The following is a 24,127-nucleotide window of genomic DNA, read 5'->3' as shown; positions in this document are numbered from 1 at the left end:
ATTTCCAGGAATTTATCTATCTTCTCTAGGTTTTCTAGTTTATGCGCGTAAAGGTGTTCATATTAGCTTTGCACAAACAAATGGAAACACATCCCATGCTCACGAATGGATAGAATCAATACTGTGAAAATGACAAACTGCCAAAAGCAATCTACGAATTCAATTCAATTCCCATCAAAATGCCACCATCATTCTTCACTCAACTAGAACAAAACAATCCTAAAATTCATATGGAACCAAAAAAAGGGACCACAAAGCCAAGCAAAAAGAACAAATCTGGAGGCGTCACATTACCTGACCTCAAACTATACTATAAGGACATAGTCACCAGAACAGCATGGTACTAGTATAAAGATAGGCACATAGACAAATGAAACAGAATAGAGAACCCAGAAATAAAGTTACAGTCAACTGATCATCAACAAAGCAAACAAAAACATAAAGTGTGAAAGGACACCCTATTCAACAAGTAGTGCTGGGATAATTGTCAAGCCACATGTAGAAGAATGAAACTGGATCCTCATCTCTCACCTTATATAGAAATCAACTCAAGATGGATGAAATACTTAAATTTAAGAAGTGAAACTATACAAATTCTAGAAGATAACTTCAGAAAAACTCTTCTAGACATTGGCTTAGACAAAGACTTCATGACCAAGAACCCAAAAGCAAATGCAACAAAAACAAAGATAAAAATATAGGACTGAATTAAACTAAAAAGCTTCTGCAAGAAAAAGAAACAATCAGCAGAGTAAACAGACAACCCACACAGTAAGAGAAAATCTTTGCAATCTATACATGCAACAAAGAACTAATATCCAGAATCTACAAGGAACTCAAACAAATCAGAAAAAAAAATCCCATCAAAAAGTGGGCTATGGACATGAATAGAAAACTCTCAAAAGAAAATATACAAATAGCCAACAAACATGAAAAAATGCTCAACATCACCAATGATCAGAGAAATGCAAATAAAACCCACAACGTGATATTACCTTACTCCTGCAAGAATGGCCATAATCAAACAATCAAAAAAATAAATAAACATTGGTGGGGATGTGGTAAAAACGGGACACCTTTAAACTGCTGGTGGGAATGTAAACTAGTACAGCCACTTTGGTAAACAGTGTAGAGATTCCTTAAAGAACTAAAAGTAGAACTACCATTTGATCCAGCAATCCCACTACAGGATATCTACCCAGAGGAAAAGAAGTCATTATACAAAAAGGATACTTGCACACACACGTTTGTATTATAGCAGAACAATTCGCAATTGTAAAAATATGGAACCAGCCTAAATAGCCATCAATCAATGAGTAGATAAAGGAATTGTGATACACACACACACACACACACATACATACCATGGAATACTACTCAGCTATAAGAAGGAATGAAATAATGGAATTTGCAGCAACCTGGATGGAATTAAAGACCATTATTCTAAGTGAAGTAACTCAGGAATGCAAAACCAAACATCAGATGTTCTCACTCATAAATGGGAGCTAAGATGTGAGGATGCAAAGACATAAGAATGATACAATAGACTTTGGGGACTCAGGGGAAATGGTGGGAGAAGGGTGAGGGATAAAAGACTACACACTGGGTATAGTGTACACTACTCAGGTGACAGGTGCACAAAAATCTTAGAAATCACCTCTAGAAAACGTATTCTTGTAACCAAACACCAACTGTTCCCCACAAAACTATTGAAATTAAAAATAAATGTTTTAAAAAAAGGAAGAAAGAAGCTGTTGAACTATGACAAGACATGGAGGAAGCTTAAATGCATATTACTAAGTAAAAGAAGACAATCTGAAAAGCTTACACACTGTGTGAATCCAACTATATGACATTATGAGAAAGGCAAAAATATGGAGACAATAAAAAATCAATGGTTGCCAGGAGATAAGGAAGAGGGAGGGATAAATAGGTGGAGCACAGAGGACTTTTAGAACAGTTAAAGTATTCTATATGATATTATGATGGTGTAATGGTAGATACATATCATTATATGTTTATCCAAACTGATAGAATGTACAGTATGAAGGGTGAACCTAATGTCAACAATGGACTTTGGGTGATAATGATGTGTGGGCTCATCTGTTGTAACAAATCGACTGCTTTGATGGGAAATGTTGATAATTGGAGAGGCTACTGATGTGTGGGGTGAGGGAGTATTTGGGAAATCTCTGTGCCTTCCTCTTAATTTTGCTGTCAACCTAAAACTGCTCTTAAAGTTCTTAATTTAAAAAGGAATAAAAAAGAAGTAAGCCATTCAAGTAAGTGGCAAACTTGTAAGTGGTAGCTTCAGTTTTTTCTGACTTAAAAGTCATCTTATTTTATTTTCAACATTTTTTTTATAAAATGGTGTTGTTTTAACTTTTTCCCTGGTTTAAGCAAGTTTTTGAGAACCTAGTAAACTATGAGTAAGTTCTTAAAGAGCCTGAGTTACAGAAAGAACAGAGCAGAATCAGACCCCAAAACACCAAATTTATTGTAATTTTCAAGTACTAACAATATATTTTTGAAAGGTTGAATATGTTTAAGTAAATTAAATAGGCAATCAGAAGTACATGTACACCATGGAATACTATGCAGCCATAAAAAGGAATGAGATCATGTCCTTTGCAGGGCCATGAATGGATCTAGAATCCATTATCCTCAGCAAACTAATGCAGAAATAGAAAACCAAACACCATATGTTCTCACTTATATGTGGGAACTGAACAATAAGAACACATGCACATGGGGAAGAGAACAACACATCCTGGGGCCTGTTGGGGGGCAGAGTGGGGGGAGGGAGAGCATTAGGAAAACAGGTAATGCATTCCAGGCTTAATACCTAGATGATGGGTTGATAGATGCAGCAAACCACCATGGCACACATTTACAAATGCAACAAACCTGCATATCCTGCACAGGTACCCTGGAACTTAAAATAAAAATTTTAAAAAAATGCAAGCCAGTAACAGAGAGCGGAAAGTATAAAAGTTTATGTTTGCTTTTTATTTTTCTGCTTTGGTCTACAGTGGTTTTATTTTTATCTCTGTTCAAAGCCTGACATCAAGAAAAACGATTTTCCCTTTCTCAGCTTCACTTTATTAAAAATCTAAATCTTCAAATATGTAAGTAAAACAATATATAATACATTTTCATTTACCCATCAACAACATTCAGCAGGGGTCAACTTATAGCTACTCTTGCTTATCAATATCCACTCTTTCCACTTCTTCACTCTCTCTACAGGATTACTTTTATGTAAATTCTAGACATCATTTTAGTTCATCTGCAAATATTTCTGTATTTACTTCTGAAGGCATTCTTTAACAATGTATAACCACAATATCATTACCATATTTAAAAATTATTTCTATTTTCTTCAAATGTCTCATGTTACTTTACAATTTGTTTTCTTAAGGATCCAAATAAGATCCATACATTAAAGTTGTTTTTATGTCCCTTAAGTCTGTTTTTATCTATAGATTGCTCCTTTATCTCCCACCCCCAATACACACCTTCTGTAATCTATTTATTGAAGCAACTGGATCATTTATCCTATATAGTTTATAATAAACTAAATTTTACTGATTGCCTTTTTATGGTGTCATTCAACATGCTCCTGTATCTCCTGTAAATATTGCAAATTGGTAGTTAAATCTAAAGGCTGATCTAATTGGTAATTAGATCCAAAGTTTGATTTTTTTTTCTGGCAGTAATATTTTATAGGTGACATCATATACTTCTATGAAGAGGCGTGTCTGTCTCTCATTTTTTATGTTAGCAACAATTGATAACAACTGGCTAGATTCATTATTTCATTAGGGGTTGCAAAAATGGTAACACTTCAATTCTATCATTCTTTCTTCATTCTTTGGCTAAAGGTATCTTTAAAAAGGATTTTCTGTCATCAACATTTGGTTATCCTTAGACATAATCCATAAAGGAAAAACAAGATAAATGCTTAATTCTTCTCTTTAACTCAAAACAGTACATTCTTATGGATCCCTAACATTCTTCAAAGGTGTCCAATGACAATATTATTTTTAAATTAACATTATTAGGAATGGATAGATTTAAGCATATTTGAGGCATTTTAATCTATTGCCTTTGTTTTTCTTATTATCAAATTTTTACCTTTGGCCAATGGTAACCTCTTCAGGGTGACTCCTCTGAGTCTCTTTGATGCATCCTAATAGTCTTTCAAATCTGCCTCGCTTTTTAGTAAGAGAAGTTGATATTCCAGGCTCATCTTGTACAATATTCAACCCCCAAGCCGGAATTAGATACTTTTTGCAATGAACTTCAACTCCTTTTAGGGGCAATGTCTACAGAGCACAATCTGAGTATTACATTTCCTCTTGATATTTAGTTGTATGTTGTTTCCATATACTTTTAAGTGATTAGAACTAGGAAACTATTTTTTTTCTTTTTGTTGGGAAAATACTTCATGACTCCATACTGATACTTTAACTTCAAACTCATATTATTGGGTTTTCATTTATTTTCTTCTACTTGCTATTATATCTTCTTTACCCCATGGGACAAATCCCATTTACGATAATGTCAACAAGCTTACTAACTTGATTGATCTTAAAATATGTACACACCTGTCTCACAATAACAATTCAATTGCTAAAAATATAATTTTTAAACAGTTCAATATATGTTTTTGCATTTTTTTTGTCCTTAGGATATCTCACAAAGGTTGTATAGTCAACTATTTGTGTTTGAGTAACTGATATAATTCATCTCTGTGTGATTATAATGCCAACTTAATATATTTATATTTATATTTCGCCTCTTTTATCAAACTTTTCTGTTATGGTTATCGATGTTTTAAAATTAAATTTTAAATTAAATTTTAAATAATGATATAATTATGTAAAATATTAAATGTTACCAGGGTCAAACCTAAAACAGGTATATTCAAATAAAATGTAGCTTTTGTTCCTATAACCTTTTCCCCATTGCATTCCTTCTCCAGAAGCAATTGTTTTCTATTATAGTTTTGTTTTGCTATTAGTTTTTGGTTCATTTTTTCATTTTTTAAACATAAGTCAATACATTACAGTATATTAAAAATTATCACAAATTACGTCATTTGCAGTTCCTCCCATCGAAGGTGAAAAATCTGTATCGTTACCCCTTTAAATGAAGCTGGCATTGTGGGATTTTTGATCAACAGAATGCAGCAGAAGTAACATTGTGGTATTTCTAAGTCTTTGCCTCAGAAGACCTTGCAGCTTTTGCTTTTATTGGAACCTGAGGCAACAATGAAAAACCGTGTGGAGAGAGACCCAGCTGTCTCACGTCTTCTAGGCATTCCAGCTGGGGCTCATCCATGTGAGTGAAGCCACGATGCTAGATATCAACAGCCATAGGACTCTGCACAGACAAGAACAGGAGACAAACCACCTAGTCAACCCACAATCACATTAAATTAATAAATCATTGTTTTAAGACACTAAATTTGGAAGTGTTTATGTTTTTTGTTTTTTTTTTTTAGTCGGAGTCTTGCTCTGTCACCCAGGCTAGAGTGCAGTGGTGCGATCTCGGCTCACTGCAAGCTCCGCCTCCCGGGTTCACGCCATTCTCCTGCCTCAGCCTCCCCAGCAGCTGGGACTACAGGCGCACGCCGCCATGCCAGGCTAATTTTTGTATTTTTAGTAGAGACGGGGTTTCACCATGTTAGCCAGGATGGTCTCGATCTCCTGACCTCGTGATCCGCCCGCCTCGGCCTCCCAAAGTGCTGGGATTACAGGCGTGAGCCACCGTGCCTGGTGGAAATGTTTATGTTTTATGAAGCAATGTATAATCCTCAATATATTATACTCACTTAACTTCATAATTTTTAAAAAATTTTTACTATTGTCTGAATATTACTTGATAACAATATACAGAAATATGCATCATTCTTTTATAAAGCTGCACAATACGTCATCATGGGCTTCCCACACTAGGACACTTTCCTTTACTGATGGCACTTGGTCTGTTTCCATTCTTTCACCAGTACAATAATGCTTCAGAGAAAAGAGTTGTGCATATGTCTTTTTTACATTTTTTAACATGGCTATTTTGATAAAGAATAAAATAGAACTTATAGAAATAAGACACAAACCAATTAAAATTAAAAATTGCTATGACTTAAGTAAACGTTTTTGAAGACAGACTGGTAAATTGAGATATAAATCTGTAAAATTATCCAGAATGCAGCAAAGAGCCAAAAAAAAAAATGGAAAAGAAGAAAGAATGGACAAAAAATAGGTTAAAAAGTGACCCTGGTGATGGGAGTTAAAGAAGGAGATAAGAATCGGGGGAAAAACAGTATTTGAAGAGCTTATGCCTGAAAATATTTAAAACTGATGAAAGATAGAAATTATAGGAGTTAGTATACAAATACTTGTAGTTAAATTAAAAGAAGTCCTTGCTAGGTACGTTATAATAAAATTGTAGACACCAAAAACAAAGAAGATCTTTAAAAAGGCTGAAAGAAAAGAAAGATTACCTACAAAAGAACCAAATTTATCCTGACAGCTGCCTTCCCAATAGCAATACTGGAAACTAGAAGCAAAGTGAATAATATATTCAAAGAGATGGCAAAAAATAACTGTCAAGCTAAAACTGTACACCCAGAAAAAACTGTCCTTCCAAAGTGAAGGCAAAATAAAAATATTTTCAAGTAAAAAAGAAATCCTGAGAAATTTTACCACCAACAGACTCTCATGAATAAAGTCTAAAAAATGTACTTTGAGAAAAGAGAAAATGATCCAGAGAAAAGGTCTAATGTAAAAGTGGCAATGACAAGCAAAAAATAAGTGTAAACATGTAAGTAAGTATGTCAATACGAATGTGTATAAAAATAATAGTAATAAAATTTGTAGGATTATAAAAATAAAATCATACTAAAATAGCAGAGAAAAATACAGTGATATTTGTGAAATTGCTTATTTAAGTTAAAGCCTTCGAAGCTAATTGTTTTGATAAAAAGAAGGGTAAAGATATTGATTAGTTTTAGAATTAACTGTGCATATTAAAAACAGTAGTAACTAAAAGCATAAAATAAAATACATAGCATGAAAATAGAATACATAATTTTCAAATAGCTAGAAAAATAGGAAAGCAATTATTTAATCTCAAACAATAAAGAGGAAAAATGAAACAGAAAATGTAGTACAGAGTCCAAAGAAGATAAGATAAAATTAAGAAGCCTAACTAATTCAAATGAATTAAGCTTTCAAATTAAAAGAAAAACATATTCCAAAAAAAAATAAATTTCTGTCTCTATGTTGCTTTAAAAAAGACACATATACATTATACAAACAGAAAAAGCTAAAAAATTAAAGACTGAGAAATTATATAAGAGGTGAATACTAATAAAAGTGAAGCTATTGTTGCTTCTAGATAAATTAAAACTAGGGCAAAAGGCATTAATGAAGAATGCAATTTACTAAAATGATATATTAAAATATTTTGGCACAAAATAATATTGCTTCAAGATCCATAATGAGAAAGTTGAAAGAAGCATGTAGCGAAATTGATAAATTCACCACCATAATGAATCTCACTAATTAGTACCTCAATCAAATAAAAAAGAGATCAGATAAGACAGAAAAGATTTGAACCACAAAATTAACAAGCATGATCAATGGACTTCTATAGAATCATGTACACAACATTAAAAAATATATTCTTCTGCATAAAGGTTTTTTTTAATATACGTTAAGTTCTGGGATACATGGGCAGAACATGCAGGTTTGTTACGTAGGTATACATGTGCCATGGTGGTTTGCTGCACTCATCAACCCGTCATCTACATTAGGTATTTCTCCTAATACTTTCCCTTCCCTAGCCCTCCAACCCCTGACAGGCCCTGGTGTATGATGTTCCCCTCCATGTGTCCATGTGTACTCATTGTTCAACTACCACTTATGAGTGAGAACCTGCAGTGTTTGGTTTTCTGTTCCTGTGTTAGTTTGCTGAGAATGTTGGTTTCCAGCTTCATCCATGTCCCTGCAAAGGACATGAACTCATCCTTTTTTATGGCTGCCTAGTGTTCCATGATGTATATGTGCCACATTTTCTTTATCCAGTCTATCATTGATAGACATTTGGGTTGGTATCAAGTCTTTGCTATTGTGAATACTGCTGCAATAAACATACATGTGCATGTGTCTTTATAGTAGAATCGTTTATAATCCTTTCAGTATATAACCAATAATGGGATTGCTGAGTCAAATGATATTTCTAGTTCTAGATCCCTGAGGAATTGCCACACTGTCTTCCACAATAGTTGAACTAATTTGCACTCCAGCCAACAGTATAAAAGCATTCCTATTTCTCCACATCCTCTCCAGCATCTGTTGTTTCCTGACTTTTTAATGATCACCATTCTAACTGGCATGAGATGGCATCTCATTATGGTTTCAATTTCCATTTCTCTAATAACCAGTGATGATGAGCTTTTTTTCATATGTTTGTTGGCCACATAAATGTCTTCTTTTGAAAAATGTCTGCTCATATCCTCTGCCCACTTTTCGATGGGATTGTTTTTTTCTTGTAAATTTGTTTAAGTTCCTTGTAGATTCTGTATATTAGCCCTTTGTCAGATGAGTAGATTGCAAAAATTTTCTCCCATTCTGTAGGTTGCCTGTTCACTCTGATGACAGGTTTTTTTTGTTTTTTGTTTCTTTTTTGTTTTTTTGTTTTGTTTTTTTTGTTTGTTTTTTGTTTTGTTTTGTTTTGTTTTGCTGTGCAGAAGCTCTTTAGTTTAATTAGATCCCATTTGTCAATTTTGGCTTTTGTTGCCATTGCTTTTGGTGTTTTGGTCATGAAGTCTTTGCCCATGCCTATGTCCTGAATGGTATTTCCTAGGTTTTCTTCTAGGGTTTTTATAGTTTTAGATCTTACATTTAAGTCTTTAATACATCTTGAGTCAATTTATGTACAAGGTGTAAGAAGGGGGTTCAGTTTTAGTTTTCTGCATATGGCTAGCCAGTTTTCCCAACACCGTGTATTAAATAGGGAATTCTTTCCCCATTGCTTGTTTTTGCCAGGTTTGTCAAAGATCAGATGGTTGTAGATGTGTGGCATTATTTCTGAGGCCTCTGTTCTGTTCCATTGGTCTATATATGTTTGGGTACCAGTACCATGCTGTTTTGGTTACTGTAGCTTGTAGTATAGTTTGAAGACAGGCAGTGTGATGCCTCCAGCTTTGTTCTTTTTGTGTAGGATTGTCTTGGCTATACATGCTCTTTTTTGGTGCCATATGAAGTTTAAAGTGGTTTTTTTCTATTTCGATGAAGAAAGTCAATGGTAGCTTGATGGGGATAGCATTGAATATATAAATTACTTTGGGCAGTAAGGCCGTTTTCACAATATTGATTCTTCCTATACACGAGCATGGAATGTTTTTCCATTTGTTTGTGTCCTCTCATTTTCTTGAGCAGTGGTTCATAGTTCTTCTTGAAGAGGTTCTTCCCATCCCTTGTAAGTTGTATTCTTAGGTATTTTGTTCTCTTTGTAGCAATTGTGAATGGGAGTACACTCATGATTTGGCTCTCTGTTTGTCTATTATTGGTGTATAGGAATGCTTGTGATTTTTGCACAATGATTTTGTATCATGAGACTGATGAAGTTAGTTATCAGCTTAAGGAGATTTTGGAATGAGACAATGGGGTTTTCTAAATATACAATCATGTCATCTGCAAACAGAAAATTTTACTTCCTCTCTTACTATTTGAATACGCTTTATGTCTTTCTCTTGCCTAAATGCCATGACCAGAACATCCCATACTATTTTGGATAGGAGTGGTGAGAGAAGGCATCCTTGTCTTGTGCCAGTTTTCCAAGGGAATGCTTCCAGGTTTTGCCCATTCAGTATGATATTGGCTGTGGGTTTGTCATAAATAGCTCTTACTATTTTGAGATACGTTCCATCAATACCTAGTTTATTTAGTGTTTTTAGCATGAAGGGGTATTTCCTGCATTTCCTGAATTTGAATGTTGGCCTGTCTTGCTAGGTTGGGGATGTTGTTTTCCAACTTGGTTCCATTCTGCCCATCACTTTCAGGTACACTAATCAAACGTAGGTTTGGTCTTTTCACATATTCCCATATTTCTTGGAGGCTTTGTTTGTTCCTTTTCATTCTTTCTTCTCTAATCTTGTCTTCACGCTTTATTTCATTAAGTTGATCTTCAATTTCTGATATCAAGTGGAAGCACTTGATCAATTCAGCTATTGATACTTGTGCATGCTTCATGAAGTTGTTGTGCTGTGTTTTTCAGCCCCATCAAGTCATTTACATTCTTCTCTAAACTGCTTATTCTAGTTAGCAGTTACTGTAACCTTTTATCACGGTTCTTAGCTTCCTTGCACTGGGTTAGAACATGCCCCTCTAGCTCAGAGAAGTTTGTTATTACCCACCTTCTGAAGCCTACTTTTGTCAATTCATCAAACTCATTCTCTGTCCAGTTTTGTTCCCTTGTTGGCGAGGAGTTGTGATCTTTTGTAGGAGAAGAGATATTCTGGTTTTTGGAATTTTCAGCCTTATTGTTCTGGTTTTTCCTCATCTTCCCGAGATAAATCTACCTTTGGTCTTTAATGTTGGTGACCTTCAGCTGGGGTTTTTGTGTGGACTTCCTTTTTGTTGATGTTGATGCTATTCCTTTCTGTTTGTTAGTTTTCCTTCTAACAATCAGACCTCTCTTCTGCAGGTCTGCTGGAGTTTGTGGGAGGTCCACTCCAGACCCTGTTTGCCTGGGTATCACCAGCAGAGGCTGCAGAACAGCAAAGATTTCTGCCTGCTCCCTCCTCTGGAAGCTTCATCCCAGAGGGGCACCCGCCAGATGCCCACTAGAGCTCTCCTGTATGAGGTGTCTGTTGACCCTTGCTCAAGGTGTCTCCCAGTCAGGAGGCACTGGGGTCTGGGACCCACTTGAGGAGGCAGTCTGTCCCTTAGCAGAGCTCGAGTGCTGTGCTGAGAGATCTGCTGCTCTCTTCAGAGCTAGCAGGCAGGAACATTTCAGTCTGCTGAAGCTGTGCCCACAGCCACCCCTTCCCTCAGGTGCTCTGTCCCAGGGAGATGGGAGTTTTATCGATAAGCCCCTGACTGAGGTTGATGCCTTTCTTTCAGAGATGCCCTGCCCAAAGAGGAGGAATCCAGAGAGGCAGTCTGGCTCGTTTCTGCATAAAGGGAAATTTATGGAAATTGCCCATATACTAAGCCATGAAACAAATGATACACATACCCACAGCAACAGAATTGAAAAAAAAAAAAAATAGGCCAGGTTTTCTAAGCACAATGCAAGCACTTATAACAGAAAAAAACCCTAGGTTTCCTAAATTACACTTCAAAAAAAAACACTTCAAGGAAGAAATTATAATGAAAACTAGAAAGTACTTAAAAGTGAATAAAAATGAAAACACTTTATACTAAAAATTCATTAACATAGTTAAAGTTGTCTTCTCAGACTTTTGGCTAAGATCAAGTGTAAAATAAAAATTTAGTTTTCAAGCTTACAATTGAAAACTTAAAAAACTAAACAATGATGAGGTATGCATCCAATTTAAAAAGTCAAAGTAAAAGAATAATCCCCAAATCAGGGGAGATAAGGGATTTTTTTTTAAAGAACAGGACTTAATGAAATAGATAAAAACACAAAGGTACAACAGAAAGGCTCGATAAAGTGAAAAGTTTGTTCTTTGAAACAAATTATCTCTGGCAAGATGAACAGGGTGAAAAAAATAATAAAAGGCACAAATAAACAATACTAGAAATTTACAACAAATTAACTAGAGATACACACAGCAGAGATTATAGATGTGTGTGTGTGAGTGTGTATGTGTATGAAATAAGCAAGTACTTTTGCCAAAATTTTTAAATAAAACGGGAAAATTATTAGAAAAAATATAACTTACCAAAGCTGAAGAGAAACTGCAAATCAAAATGGTCCATAAACATCAAAGATATGAATCAGGAATTAATGTTTTCACAAATAAAAGATCAAGTCCAGAGAACTGTATTGAATTACCAAGAAACAATTCTAATTGTATATAAATATTTCCAGAAAACAGAAGTAGAGGAGATGCACTTGAAGGAATTTTAGGAAGAAGATATAAAATTGATCCCAAAATTAAATATGGAAAACAAGATATTTACTTATGAACATAGACACAGAAGTGTGTGTGTGTGTGTGTGTGTATGCGCACACGCGTGTGACCAATTGTGTATTTATTTCAGGAATGAAATGTTAATGTAAGAAAAACAGATTAATTTAAATCACCACTTTAGCAAGTTAAAGATGACAAAGTGGTACAGCATAAAGAGTATATTTAATAACACTGTATACTGAAAGTTTGCTAAGAGAATAGACTTTGTGTGCTCTTACCACACACACTAAAAGGGTAATTATGCAAGGTGATGAATAGGTTAATCTGCTTCACTGTAGTGTAATAATTTCATTAGGTATATGTATATCAAAACATCATGTTATATACCTTAAATATATACAAAAATAAAATAAAGATGACAAGATGATTCATCGAAAAGATGCAGAAAGTGGCCAGGTGCAGTGGCTCACGCCTGTAATCCCAGCACTTTGGGAAGCCAAGGTGGGCGGGTCATTGAGTTTGAGACAAGCCTGACCAACATGGCAAAACCTTCCCTCTACTAAAAGTACAAAAAATTAGCCGGACTCGGTGGGAGGTGCCTGTAATCCCAGCTGCGTATGAGGCAGAAGCAGGTAAATCACTTGAACCCAGGAGACAGAGGTTGCAGTGAGCCAAGATCATGCCACTGCACTCCAGCCTGGGCAAAAGAGTGAAACTGTCTCAAAAAAAAAAAAAAAAAAGAAAAGAAAACATGCAGAAAGAGGGTTCAACACTATTTCACACCTACTTATAATTAAATTATAATATAATTAAATATAATTTCCCACCTATTTATACCCCAAAAAAACCTCTTGGTAAACTAATAAGAAGAAGAAATTTATTTTCCCTTTTGCAGGTAATCTACCACAGCTTTACAGCAGTCAACAAACTTTCTCTAAATCAGGAAGAAGTAAGGACTCCAGCTGTTACAGCCCCTTTTCAGCACTGTACCTGAGGCCACAGCCAGAATGGTCAGGATTGAAAAAAAAAAGAAGCAAAAGCAACTAATGGTCTCAGAAGTCCACTTAGAAAGCAAACAGAATCTGTACCCAAGTTACTGGAATTAGTAGTAGAGTTTAGCAGAGTTACAAGGCAAAAATTAAATGTGCAAATGGTGATTGCATTTCTGTCATGGTTATCCTAGTCCATTAGTGCTGCTATAACAGAATACCTCAGACTGGGTAATTTACAAATAACAGGACTTTATTGCTCACAGTTCTGGAGGCCAGGAAGTCTACCATCAAGTTTTTGGTACATTTTGTGTCTAGTAAGGGCTTGCTCTCTAGTGCCTTCCTGCTGAGTTCTCACCTGGCAGAACAGAGGAGGGAGGCAGCTAGCTCTCTGAAACCTTTTATAAGGGCATAAATCCCATTCATAAGAATGGAGCCCTCATGACCTAATCACCTCCCAGAAGTCACACTTTCTAATACCATCACTTTGATGATTAGGTTTCAAAATATGAATTTTGAAGGGATGCACACATTCAAACCATAGCAATAGGAATACAGAGTTAGAAAATATTCAAACTAATAACAAAATACAACATTTGTAGTATATATCCAACAAAAAATGACATTTGGGGAGAAAATGATAAATTTTTTTAAAATATCAAATAAGAAAAGGAGATGCTATGTTCATAGGAAAATTCAATATTGTAATGTTAAATTTTTCAAATTAATTTTTTAAATCAATGTAATTCTAGTTAAATTACAGCAGAGTATGACATTGACAAGAATGACATTGAAAGTAAACAAAAGAAACAGAACGGAGAACCTAAAAATATGTTGGGAAACTTGAAATACAACAGAGGTGACACTGTAAATCAGTAGAGGAATTAGAGATAATTTAACAAATGATACTGATACAATTGATTATCTCCATGGAAAAACAAATTGGATCAAATCTTCCGTGACATAAAAGTCAGTTCCAGGTGGAATAAAAATTTAAATATGAGATGGCATTTTAAATGTTTCATATGGTTGATTAAAAATGATTATGTGGGGAGTTGAAAATGTGTAAATTTAACAATTATAAATCTGATGTTACGGTCTACAGTAATTGTTGCATGTGTGTACCAGGAAATACATAAGATAATGTTTATACCAGTATTGTCTATAATTACAAAAAATAAAAACATCCTAAATGTTCTTTACCAGGAGCCCAGATAAATAAATAATATGTGAATATATGTTGCAATATAGCCACAAAAATTAAAAGGAAGGTACATGACTTTTGTGCATCAACATGAAAGAACTCCACAACTCAGGATAGTGATGACCTGCTGGAGAACTCAGTCACAAAGGGGATGCACAGACCTTTGAAGGCTAATTGTGATTTCTCATGTTGAGTAGTATGCAAACAGGGGCTCTGAAAAGTAATTGTGTACCTTCTGTACATGAAATATATTCACTTTTATGTATGAGATGGTTTGCAAGTCTAAAATTATAATAATTTAAAAGAAGAAAAGCATTACAAAGGATATTTACATTATATTTTACATATAATTGGAGGTGGTTTACCAAACCCTCTGTTTTTGTTGTTGTTGCTTGTCTGTTTTGTTTTTTGGTTTTTGTTTTTTTTGAGATAGAGTCTCGCTCTGTCGCCCAGACTGGAGTGCAGTGGCGTGATCTTGGCTCACTGCAACCTCTGCCTCCCGGGTTCAAGCAATTCTCCCTGCCTTAGCCTCCTGAGAACTGGAATTATCAGCGCCCACCACTATGCCCAGCTAATTTTTGTATTTTTAGTAGAGACAGGGTTTCGTCATGTTGGCCAGGCTGGTCTCGAACTCCTGACTTCAGGTGATCTGCCCGCCTCAGCCTCCCAAAGTGCTAGGATTACAGGCGTGAACTATCTCACCCGGCCACTGAACACTCTTAAATTCTATGTTAGGAGCCCCTGCTAGAAAAAGTTTAACCTCCTATATTTTTAGAGCCAGAGATGTAACCAAGCCCTCATAAACCAAAAGTTAGGTCAGGCCCAACCCCGGAGAGGGAATCAACTTAGGCAATCACTGAATCAAGTTCAAGAAAAATCAAAAAAAAAATCAAAACTAAAAACAGTTAGCTCATTTATTTAGCATTGTACAAACCAGAGTTCCCAGACATCAGTGATGGTAATCGAGTTTTCATTTTCTAGAATTCTTGAGATCACTGGTAGTGCAAATGCATATTGAGGGTACAGAGGAACATTCAGGAATGATGTTTCAGTGATCTGCCTAGGGGTAAGGAGTTGTTACAAGCATTACAATTTGCTGGAACTCACAGTTCCTTTTGGCACTAGGTACTTTGACATATTTAAAGATGAAGCCAGGGCAGTCAAAGATAAGGTCTCTGACTTATTATTAGATTAAAATATGAAAGATCTGAAGATATGAAATTATACTAGTAGGTTCAGATCTGCTTTTTGAACAATGACCTTCACTTTCTCATACCCTAAGTATGAGAAAATATTTGCTAATAATATTAGCTTTGGACCATTTTGATATTGTATATCTATACCAAAAGTGTCAAACCAAACTATTATACACACTGAGACAACTTAGGGTTTTACATATGGGACATGATGAAAAGAATCAAAAAGAGAGTAATTGGCTTATATTTAAAATATCAATGGAAATAAATTCCCTGAGAAGCTGAGCTTATTATATATTTTAATGAGTTTGAAGCCTACTAAAAGAGGGCCTGATATTTGTCTCCTTACTCTTACATCTGGAAATGTGGTCATTTAGGACAGAATCATAGATAAGATACCTCTGGATGTAAATCTCACTTTTGTAGGAACCCTAGGTATCCAAGGGGAAATATTAAGAAAAAGGATTCACAGGTAAGCAGTAGGGCTCCAGATGAGGGGATAAAAGCCATTGAAGGGAACAGGTGAAAGGCAGACCTTCTGCAAACCCCCATATTGTGCAGTCATGGCCATGTTGCACATGGTGGGCAGATTTCTATTCTGTGTTTTAACACTTTTAGATGTAGGGTGTGATGCTGTAACTTTTATCTGGTCAACCATTTTCCTCACTATTTACTCTCTGTCTCTTTCTTCTATGCTCTAATATTGCAGATCCCAAGAAAAATATTTGGCAAGTTGATCCAAGTTGTTGAAATAGTTGGCAAAACAAATCCCTAAGAAATTGAAACTTTCTAATCTGATCAAATAAAATGTTGAATATGGCTTACTGTCAAGATGAGTTACAGGCTTTAGAAACTAAAAGAAGAATTCACGAAGAAATGCTGAAAATTTTCTACACAGAACATTGCATTTTATTAACAAGTTTAAAACATAAGCCTAGCAAACCACAGGAGAGATCTTTTTCTTAATTCAACTTTATTAACTTCCTTTTATTCAAAGCATCAATATTTATGGGGCAGAAATTTCCAATTGTCTCTTAAAAATTGTTTTTTTTTGTTATATAAGAGAGATTATGCCATGAAGATAGTTTAGTAAAGAACCATTCTTCACACATTTTCATGCAGCATTTCTATTTACTCAATAGCTATTATATTCACCTAGTAGCATCCCTGGCATGGAGTTATTGTTTGGGAAAACAAATGGGACTGTTTTCATACTCTGAGAAGACGTTTTTGAGCAGATACATGCCGAGATGCTTGCAAATTAGAAGGTGGACACCTTGGGTGAATTACAGGGAGAAATCATTCTAATCAAATAAAACAGGGCTTGAGAGAAGGATGAGGGGAATAGAAATTTGGTGAAAGACAGAAAAGGAGAAAGAGAGTGAATGAAGGCCTGAAAAGAGATTTGAACAGACACTTTACCAAAGAAGATATATGGATGACAAAATAACACCAAGGGATGCTCACCATTATTAGTCATTGGGAAAGTGTCACCATAAACCACAGTGAGTTACTACAATGTATCCACAGGATGGCTAAAAGAAAAACTTATATGTTGGTAAGGATGTGGAGCAACTAGATTTCTTATACACTGTTGATAGGAATATAAAATGATGCCATCATTAGCTTTAGACTTTGAAAAATACTCTCAAGTTTATTGTGGAATTAGACAAATGGACTCAGTAATTCCACTCCTAGACATGCACTTAAGAGAAATGAAAACATACATCCATAGAAAGAATTGTACACCTTGAATTGTACAACTTCAGAAATGTTGATAGCAACATTATTTAGAATGGGGAACAACCCAAATGGCCATGAGAAAATCAATGAATAAACCTGCAGACGATGGAACATGACTAATTAATGAAATGGAATGAACCACTGGTACAAGCAAAATCATGGATACATCTCAAAACATTCTGGAAGCCAGATACAAAACAGTAGATACTGCATGATTCCATTTATACGAAACTCTAGAAAGTGCAAACTAATCTGTAGAGACATAAAGTACATCAGTGGTTGCCTAGGACTGGGGAAAAGGGTATTGACTGATAACTTTTGGAATGATGAAAATACTATGAATCTTGATTGGAGAAGCAGTTACATAAACGTTTACATTTGTTCAAAATCATCCAATGTTATATTTTAAATAGGTGAATTATAGTGAATGTGAATTTTACCTCAGGAAAAAAAAAATTTAAACACATACACAGACAGGGTACCTGAGAAGAATGAAAAACACGGTGAAGGAATTAGAAGACAACAAGCTTTTTTAGTCTTAGAAAATATGTCAGAGTTAGTACTAGATATAAAAATTGTCATACTGGGCCAGGCGTGGTGGCTCACGCCTGTAATCCCAGCACTTTGTGAGGCTGAGGTGGGCAGATCACCCGAGGTCAGGAGTTCAAAACCATCCTGGCCAACATGGTGAAACCCTGTCTTTATTAAAAATACAAAAAAAATTACCCAGGCATGGTGGTGTGTGCCTGTAATCCCAGCTTCTCGGGAGGCTGAGGTAGGAGAACTGCTTGAGCCAGGGAGGCGGAGGTTGCAGTAAGCCAAGATCACACCACTGCACTCCAGCCTGGGTAACAGAGCGAGACTTTGTCTCAAAAAAAAAAAAAAAAAGTCATTCTGAAAAACTACCTGTCGGGTCCTATGCTCACTACCTGAACCTCAGCATCACACAACACAACTTTGTAACTGACCTGCATGTGTACCCCCAGATTTTAAAATAAAAGTTTAAAAAGAATGAACAAAACAAAATCAGGGAAACTGTTACAAGTTCAAAAAATTAAGAGAAATACTAACCAAATGCATTTTTGGACTTGTTTAGATTTTGTTATGTGTGAAAATGGCATCACAGTAATTTCCAAATAAACAAAATTTTTCAAAAGCTACAAAATATAAAAAATAAAAATTGTCATAGCATTTTAGGGAAGGTTGGAAGGAAAAGAGGAAGCCAGGCCCTTAGCTGTGAATCAATCTGACAGGTGATTGACCATGCCGGTTTTTATCTGTGGTTGTTCTGCTCAACAATTTTATCCATGACTTTGGTTCTTTCTGGTCTAATATTTTATGATTCTGTGTTCAGTGATAATGTTTTAAAATGTGTTCATCAAACCTACAGAAAGCATATAGCTAAAAATGATAGTTAGCTAATACTTTGGATGACAGATTCAGGATTCTGAATCATTTTGACATACAAGAACACTGAACTGAAGCCAACCAGATAAAATTTGAAAGGACAAATCTCTTGAATTTAGGTTTAAAAATTCAATTGGGCAGATATTGTTGTGGAAAAATCTGGTTTTCTTTTTAAAAAAACACCTATTTCCAGAAGGAGAAAAATTCTTTGTAATAGACTATATATGTGTATATGATTCCATCTATATAAAATTCTAGAAGATGCAAACTAATCTACAGTGACATAAAGAAGATCAGTGGTTTGCTGGGGTCAGGAGTAGAGGATCTATTGAGTCAAACCTCAAATGGGGTATTAGAGAACTTTTGCAGTGGTGTATATATATATATATAAATACACACACAACTTATTGCAAGGCAAATGAGCCAATTGTCAAATAATTACTATAAATCCCATTCAACATTAGACTACATGAAGAGAAGTAGACATCCAGAACATTGTAAAGAATAGCCTCACCTTGTTCTGCACTAGTCCGACCACATGTGAAATATTTTGTTCAACTATGAATGGCAGATTATAAGGAGAATACCTGAAAAGGAGACAGATTTGTTGAAAGACTCTCTAAAACATGTCAGAGATTAGGATACCAAAGTGAAGAAAGTCATAGTAGTTTCCAAATTTTGAAAGCACTGCAACATACAAGAGAAACAGAGAGTGCTCTGTGTTAAAGATTGGGGTTAATGTATATAAATCACAAAGAGGTAGAAATGAAAAAAATTGAATACATCAATCAGTTCATAACGGTATGAACTATCTCTTGATGTACAAGGTAGCCTTTCACTGAAAATAACTGAGCAAAGGATGCATGATCAAATTACAGAGATGCCATATGGGAATCCTACTGTTAGATGAGAAGTGGGAATAGATGTCACTAACTACAGAATTGTAAAGGTGGAATTTGACCCAGTCTTAAGAGTGGGAAATATTTGGAAAGGCAAAGAAACAGGACAGGGATGGGGTTGATAAGCTGGGGAAAGAAACAGCATATATAATAACACAATGAGGTGAAAATTAGGGCAAAAAAAGTCAAGTGTGCCTAGCACGTAAGAACTCAATCTGGCTAAAATGCAATGCTGTTAAGGAAGAGCACCCAAATTAGCCTGGGAACATAAGAAAAGCCTTGTGGCTGGGCACAGTGGCTCACACCTGTAATCCCAACACTTTGTGAGGCCAAGGCAGGTAGATCACTTGAGGTGAGGATTTCAAGACCAGCCTGGCCAACATAGTGAAACCCCGTACCTACTAAAAACTACAAAAATTGGCCGGGCATGGTGGCATGCACCTGTAATTTCAGCTACTCAGGATGCTGAGGTGGGAGAATTGCTTGAACCTGGGAGGTGGAGTTTACAGTGAGCTGAAATCATGCCACTGCACTCGAGCCTGGGAGACAGAGCAAGACTCTGTCTCAGGAAAAATAAAAGCCTTGATATTAGGACAGGAGGTTTATTGCCTGACTATAGTGAGCTGAAAGCTAGAAGCTGATACTTTCAAATACATTTTAGAATAGAATGCCTTCCTTCCTTGTTCACACCGTTAATAAAGGGAGGTAATTAAGGGAAGACATTCTTAGAGTTTGCCCATGAGATTAAGAGAATAAGACAGTTCTTTGAAGAAGAAAGAAAGGTAAAGTGGGGAGAGTGTTGTGGGAGAAAAAAATGAATCCTAATTGGTTTTGTATGTGTAAGAGAAAATTAAGAGGCGGAGGTCAGTGGCGGCCTACTAAAGAAAAGGACAGTAGAAAATCAACACTGAGCAATAACTGGAAGGGAATAACAAAGGGAAATGATCTCAGTAAAGGCCAATCTTTTGAGTTGATCCTATGAGCCCAACTGGCTCATAAAATGACCTAGGCACATGAAAAACTCCAAGCTGATATTTGTTCTGAGAAAGTCAGTATACAAACATGCCTGAGGTTCTTTTATTTGCTGTATTTGTGTTTCTCTATATTTGTTAAGATGGATGAATTCTCTGCTTCATTGAACACAGTAGTTAAAGCAAGTGAAAATTAAATGTTGACTTGGTCTGATTAAAGTATAAATCTAAATGCAGCTTTAAGAGACAGAATCAGAAAGTGAGAAGAGAGATTCATTATGCATTTATATAGAGAGACAAATTTGGCTTCTAAATATCCTTATAATGGGTTGGAAGTCATAAAGACAACAGATACAACAGTTTTACTTTAACCTACAGACTATATCCTATGCATTTAAAACTCTAGAAGATGAAATTACCTACCAAAGGAAATTAAATACTGAAAGCCTAACATAGGAGGCCAAAAAGTCCAAGCGCTTTGTTTTGCCTTTTATATAAAGAAAAACATAAGAGTTTTAGTTAAACATCTATATATTTAAATGGCCAATGCACGTTTGAACATATGTAAAATTTCAGTACTAGTCAAATAAATCTAAAGTAATGACATATTGTCTATCTAACAAATTGGTAAAAATTAAGAAGATGAATAATATTTATTGGTAATGAGGAGTGACAAACTGAACATACTGTAGAATAAAGTTTTCAACTTGCCAAAGTACAATCTAATATACTGTGCATATTTTTTGATTCAGTAATTTTACTTCTAGGAAAATATTCTAAGTTAGATGAGGAATTTGTATACAGAAGAAAATACAAATTTTCAAAGGAAGCATTGTGTATTACAATGCTGCAGACAATTTAAATGCCTACTAAGAGGGAATTGGATTGAATAGATTATAACATATTGATAATGTAAAATAGTAGAGAGCTGCTTAAAAGGAAGAATTCATCATGTATGATTATGTCATTATATATTAGATAAAAATGAGATTGAAATATATATACAAAATGCTATGCTACACTATATATTTAGTACGTTTCAATTTAGTAGATAATTAATCTCTTTATGAAAAAGTCTGAAATGGTATTTTTTTTGACATTTCCATTTTTATTTTTATTTATTTATTTATTTATTTTTTATTATTATACTTTAGGTTTTAGGGTACATGTGCACAATGTGCAGGTTTGTGAAATAGTATGTTTTTAATCGTTATATCTGGCTAGGATTATGTAGATGTTTTTACCTTCTATTCCATAAAGGTAGGCTTTAACTTTGGAATTATAAGCTTGCATTATTTTGTGATCAGCAGAATCAATTGAACGATTCGATCTAATAGACTTCAGTATTCCCTAAGTGAAGTTGTGGCTGTACACACAGGTGGCTGAAGTAGAATCTAAAGAAGGTTGTTGGAGTTGAAGAGTTTAATTATCTTTGAGGCTGGATAATTGGATGTGTCATCCTCATACATAATGATGACAAGCGATTGAATAAAAAGAAAGATCAAATCTATTGTAACTTTAACAATTTATAAAGTGATAAACAACAAGAAAAGACATAAGCAGTATTGAGTGGCAGGGATCTCAAATGACAAAGGCTTTTGGCATGACTTTGTAAAAGTGACAGTCAGGAAGGAGAAATAGGGAACTGGAAGACTATCCACACCACTCTAAACCCTGTGGTTTAGGGAACCAGTAGCCGCCGAAGTTAGGGTTACTGGAGAGGTCTTGCTCTCAGGGGAGACCCAGTGTTCAGCAAAAGCTGGTGGAAGGGCCATGCAGGGAAGATGCTTCAATTTATATAAATTTTTATTGTGAATCTACCACATGCCAGTTGCTGCACCGATTCTTGAGTAACAATTTAATGCTTACAGAAATCACAAGGGAAAAGTATGGACTGGATGAAAAAATAAGGAGAGAAGAAGAGAGTAAAATGAGGATAAAAGTTCATGACAAGACAGCTTGTCCATCCTTTCTTCTGGAAGGTGACTAAGGATGGTGATAACAAGGTTTCTATCAGAAGTGCAGCCTAGCAGGTTACAGACACAAGTGCAATAATAAATGACAGTTTTGAAAATATACAATATTGAATATAGAGAGATGGAAAGGTCAAGGTATAAATATATCTTAAGAGCTAGAGAGGCCAGATCATGCATCTGGCTAGACACATCACCATTGTGAGCCTTGCACTGAGAGTGTGGTTCATGGACCATCAGCGTTGGCACTACCTGAGCTTGCTGAAAGTGCAAAATCTTTTAAACCCGATTTCTGACCTACTGAATCAGGATCTGCATTTTAACAAGTCCAGCTGATTCATAATCTTGTTAAAGTTTAAGAAATATTTCTCTAAAACATATATTCCAAACACTAAACCACATTCAACTGAATTAGAGGTTGAGTTAAAACCAGGATGCTGGAAACTATGCATAAACCTGTATCCTATTGTAGCTATGGAGCAGTCTATTGCCTCACAATTCCAGTGTATGCATAATTCCTGTGTCCCCAGCCTTATATGCTGGGGAAAACACACACTGGTGGGAGTGCGTAAGGCTGGGGAAACTAATTTCCTCTATCTTTAGGGAAAAAAAGTGGTTGAAAATAAGATTCTAGAAAAACTGATCTGCAAAACTGTGACTATTTGCCTACCACAGGGAATATTTGTGCCTAGGAGGGGTCAGAGTTTCTTGAGACAACCCTGAGGACTTATATCCCATTTTAAGAGAGGATTTTGATTCACAGAGAATCATTAATGGATACTTAGACTATGTACATGAGTTTAATTGGGCAGGATCTGCCACAGCCACAACCTTTAGAGAACAGGAGACCTGAAGCCATGGGAGCAGGGGGCCTGCCATTCCTGAGAGAGCACTAGGAAAGAAGGATTGCTGGCCCTGTGATGGACATTATGTCTCTAGCAATCAAAGTCCACTCCAGACTCCCTGGGTGGTCTTACAAGACACAATCTGTAAGTGTAGTACTAAGTAGGCTATCAGCCTTGACAATGAGGTCAGTGAGATGGGTGGTGAGCAGGGAGAGTGTGGGGCTCCAACACACCTCAGTTTCCAGAAGGCCCACAAGAGTCTGTCACAGATTCAAACTCAGCGCACAAGAAACCACTCCAAACTCAGGGTGTGCAGGTGGAAACAGAGAAGCCTGCCCTGGGAGGAGCCAGCATATGACTAAGCCGCACCCTCACGTGTAGGGAGGATTGGCGGATAAGCCTATAGGGGAGAAATGGGGCTGCAACCACTTGAAAGCAAGCTCCCCTTCTTCTCACCTCCCATTAAGACATGCCACACATAGAAATGTATGAGAGAACCTACCTTCTGGTATCAGTAGTTATGCTGAACTGAGAGAAAACACATAACACCTTTACCCCTTTTAGATAACCCCTTGAGGACACCGTGTAGACCGTCATCAGTGAACTTGCCCTACACCTTCTTCTTCACCACACCTCTCCCTTCCAGTCCTTACTTCCGGCTAGTTTAGACATAAAATTAGTGTGAGCATTGAGACCATCCTGGCTAACACGGTGAAACCCCGTCTCTACTAAAAATAAAAAAAATTAGCTGGGCGTGGTTGCGGGCGCCTGTAGTCCCAGCTACTCAG

General features: G+C 35.8%; 1 long non-coding RNA gene across 1 annotated transcript in view; it reads right to left on the bottom strand.

Moving 5' to 3' along the window:
- Positions 1-2,473: 2,473 nt before the first annotated feature.
- The window catches only part of LOC134737051 (uncharacterized), a 345,347-nt gene continuing 323,693 nt past the window's right edge, over positions 2,474-24,127 (bottom strand). Inside the window, exon 5 of the long non-coding RNA XR_010121613.1 lies at positions 2,474-5,388. This is a non-coding gene — a long non-coding RNA (uncharacterized lncRNA). The remainder of the gene's footprint in view (positions 5,389-24,127) is intronic.

This window comes from Symphalangus syndactylus, chromosome 6 (assembly GCF_028878055.3).
Source record: "Symphalangus syndactylus isolate Jambi chromosome 6, NHGRI_mSymSyn1-v2.1_pri, whole genome shotgun sequence".
Classification (NCBI taxonomy): domain Eukaryota; kingdom Metazoa; phylum Chordata; class Mammalia; order Primates; family Hylobatidae; genus Symphalangus; species Symphalangus syndactylus.
This window is presented reverse-complemented; position numbering and strand designations above follow the sequence as displayed.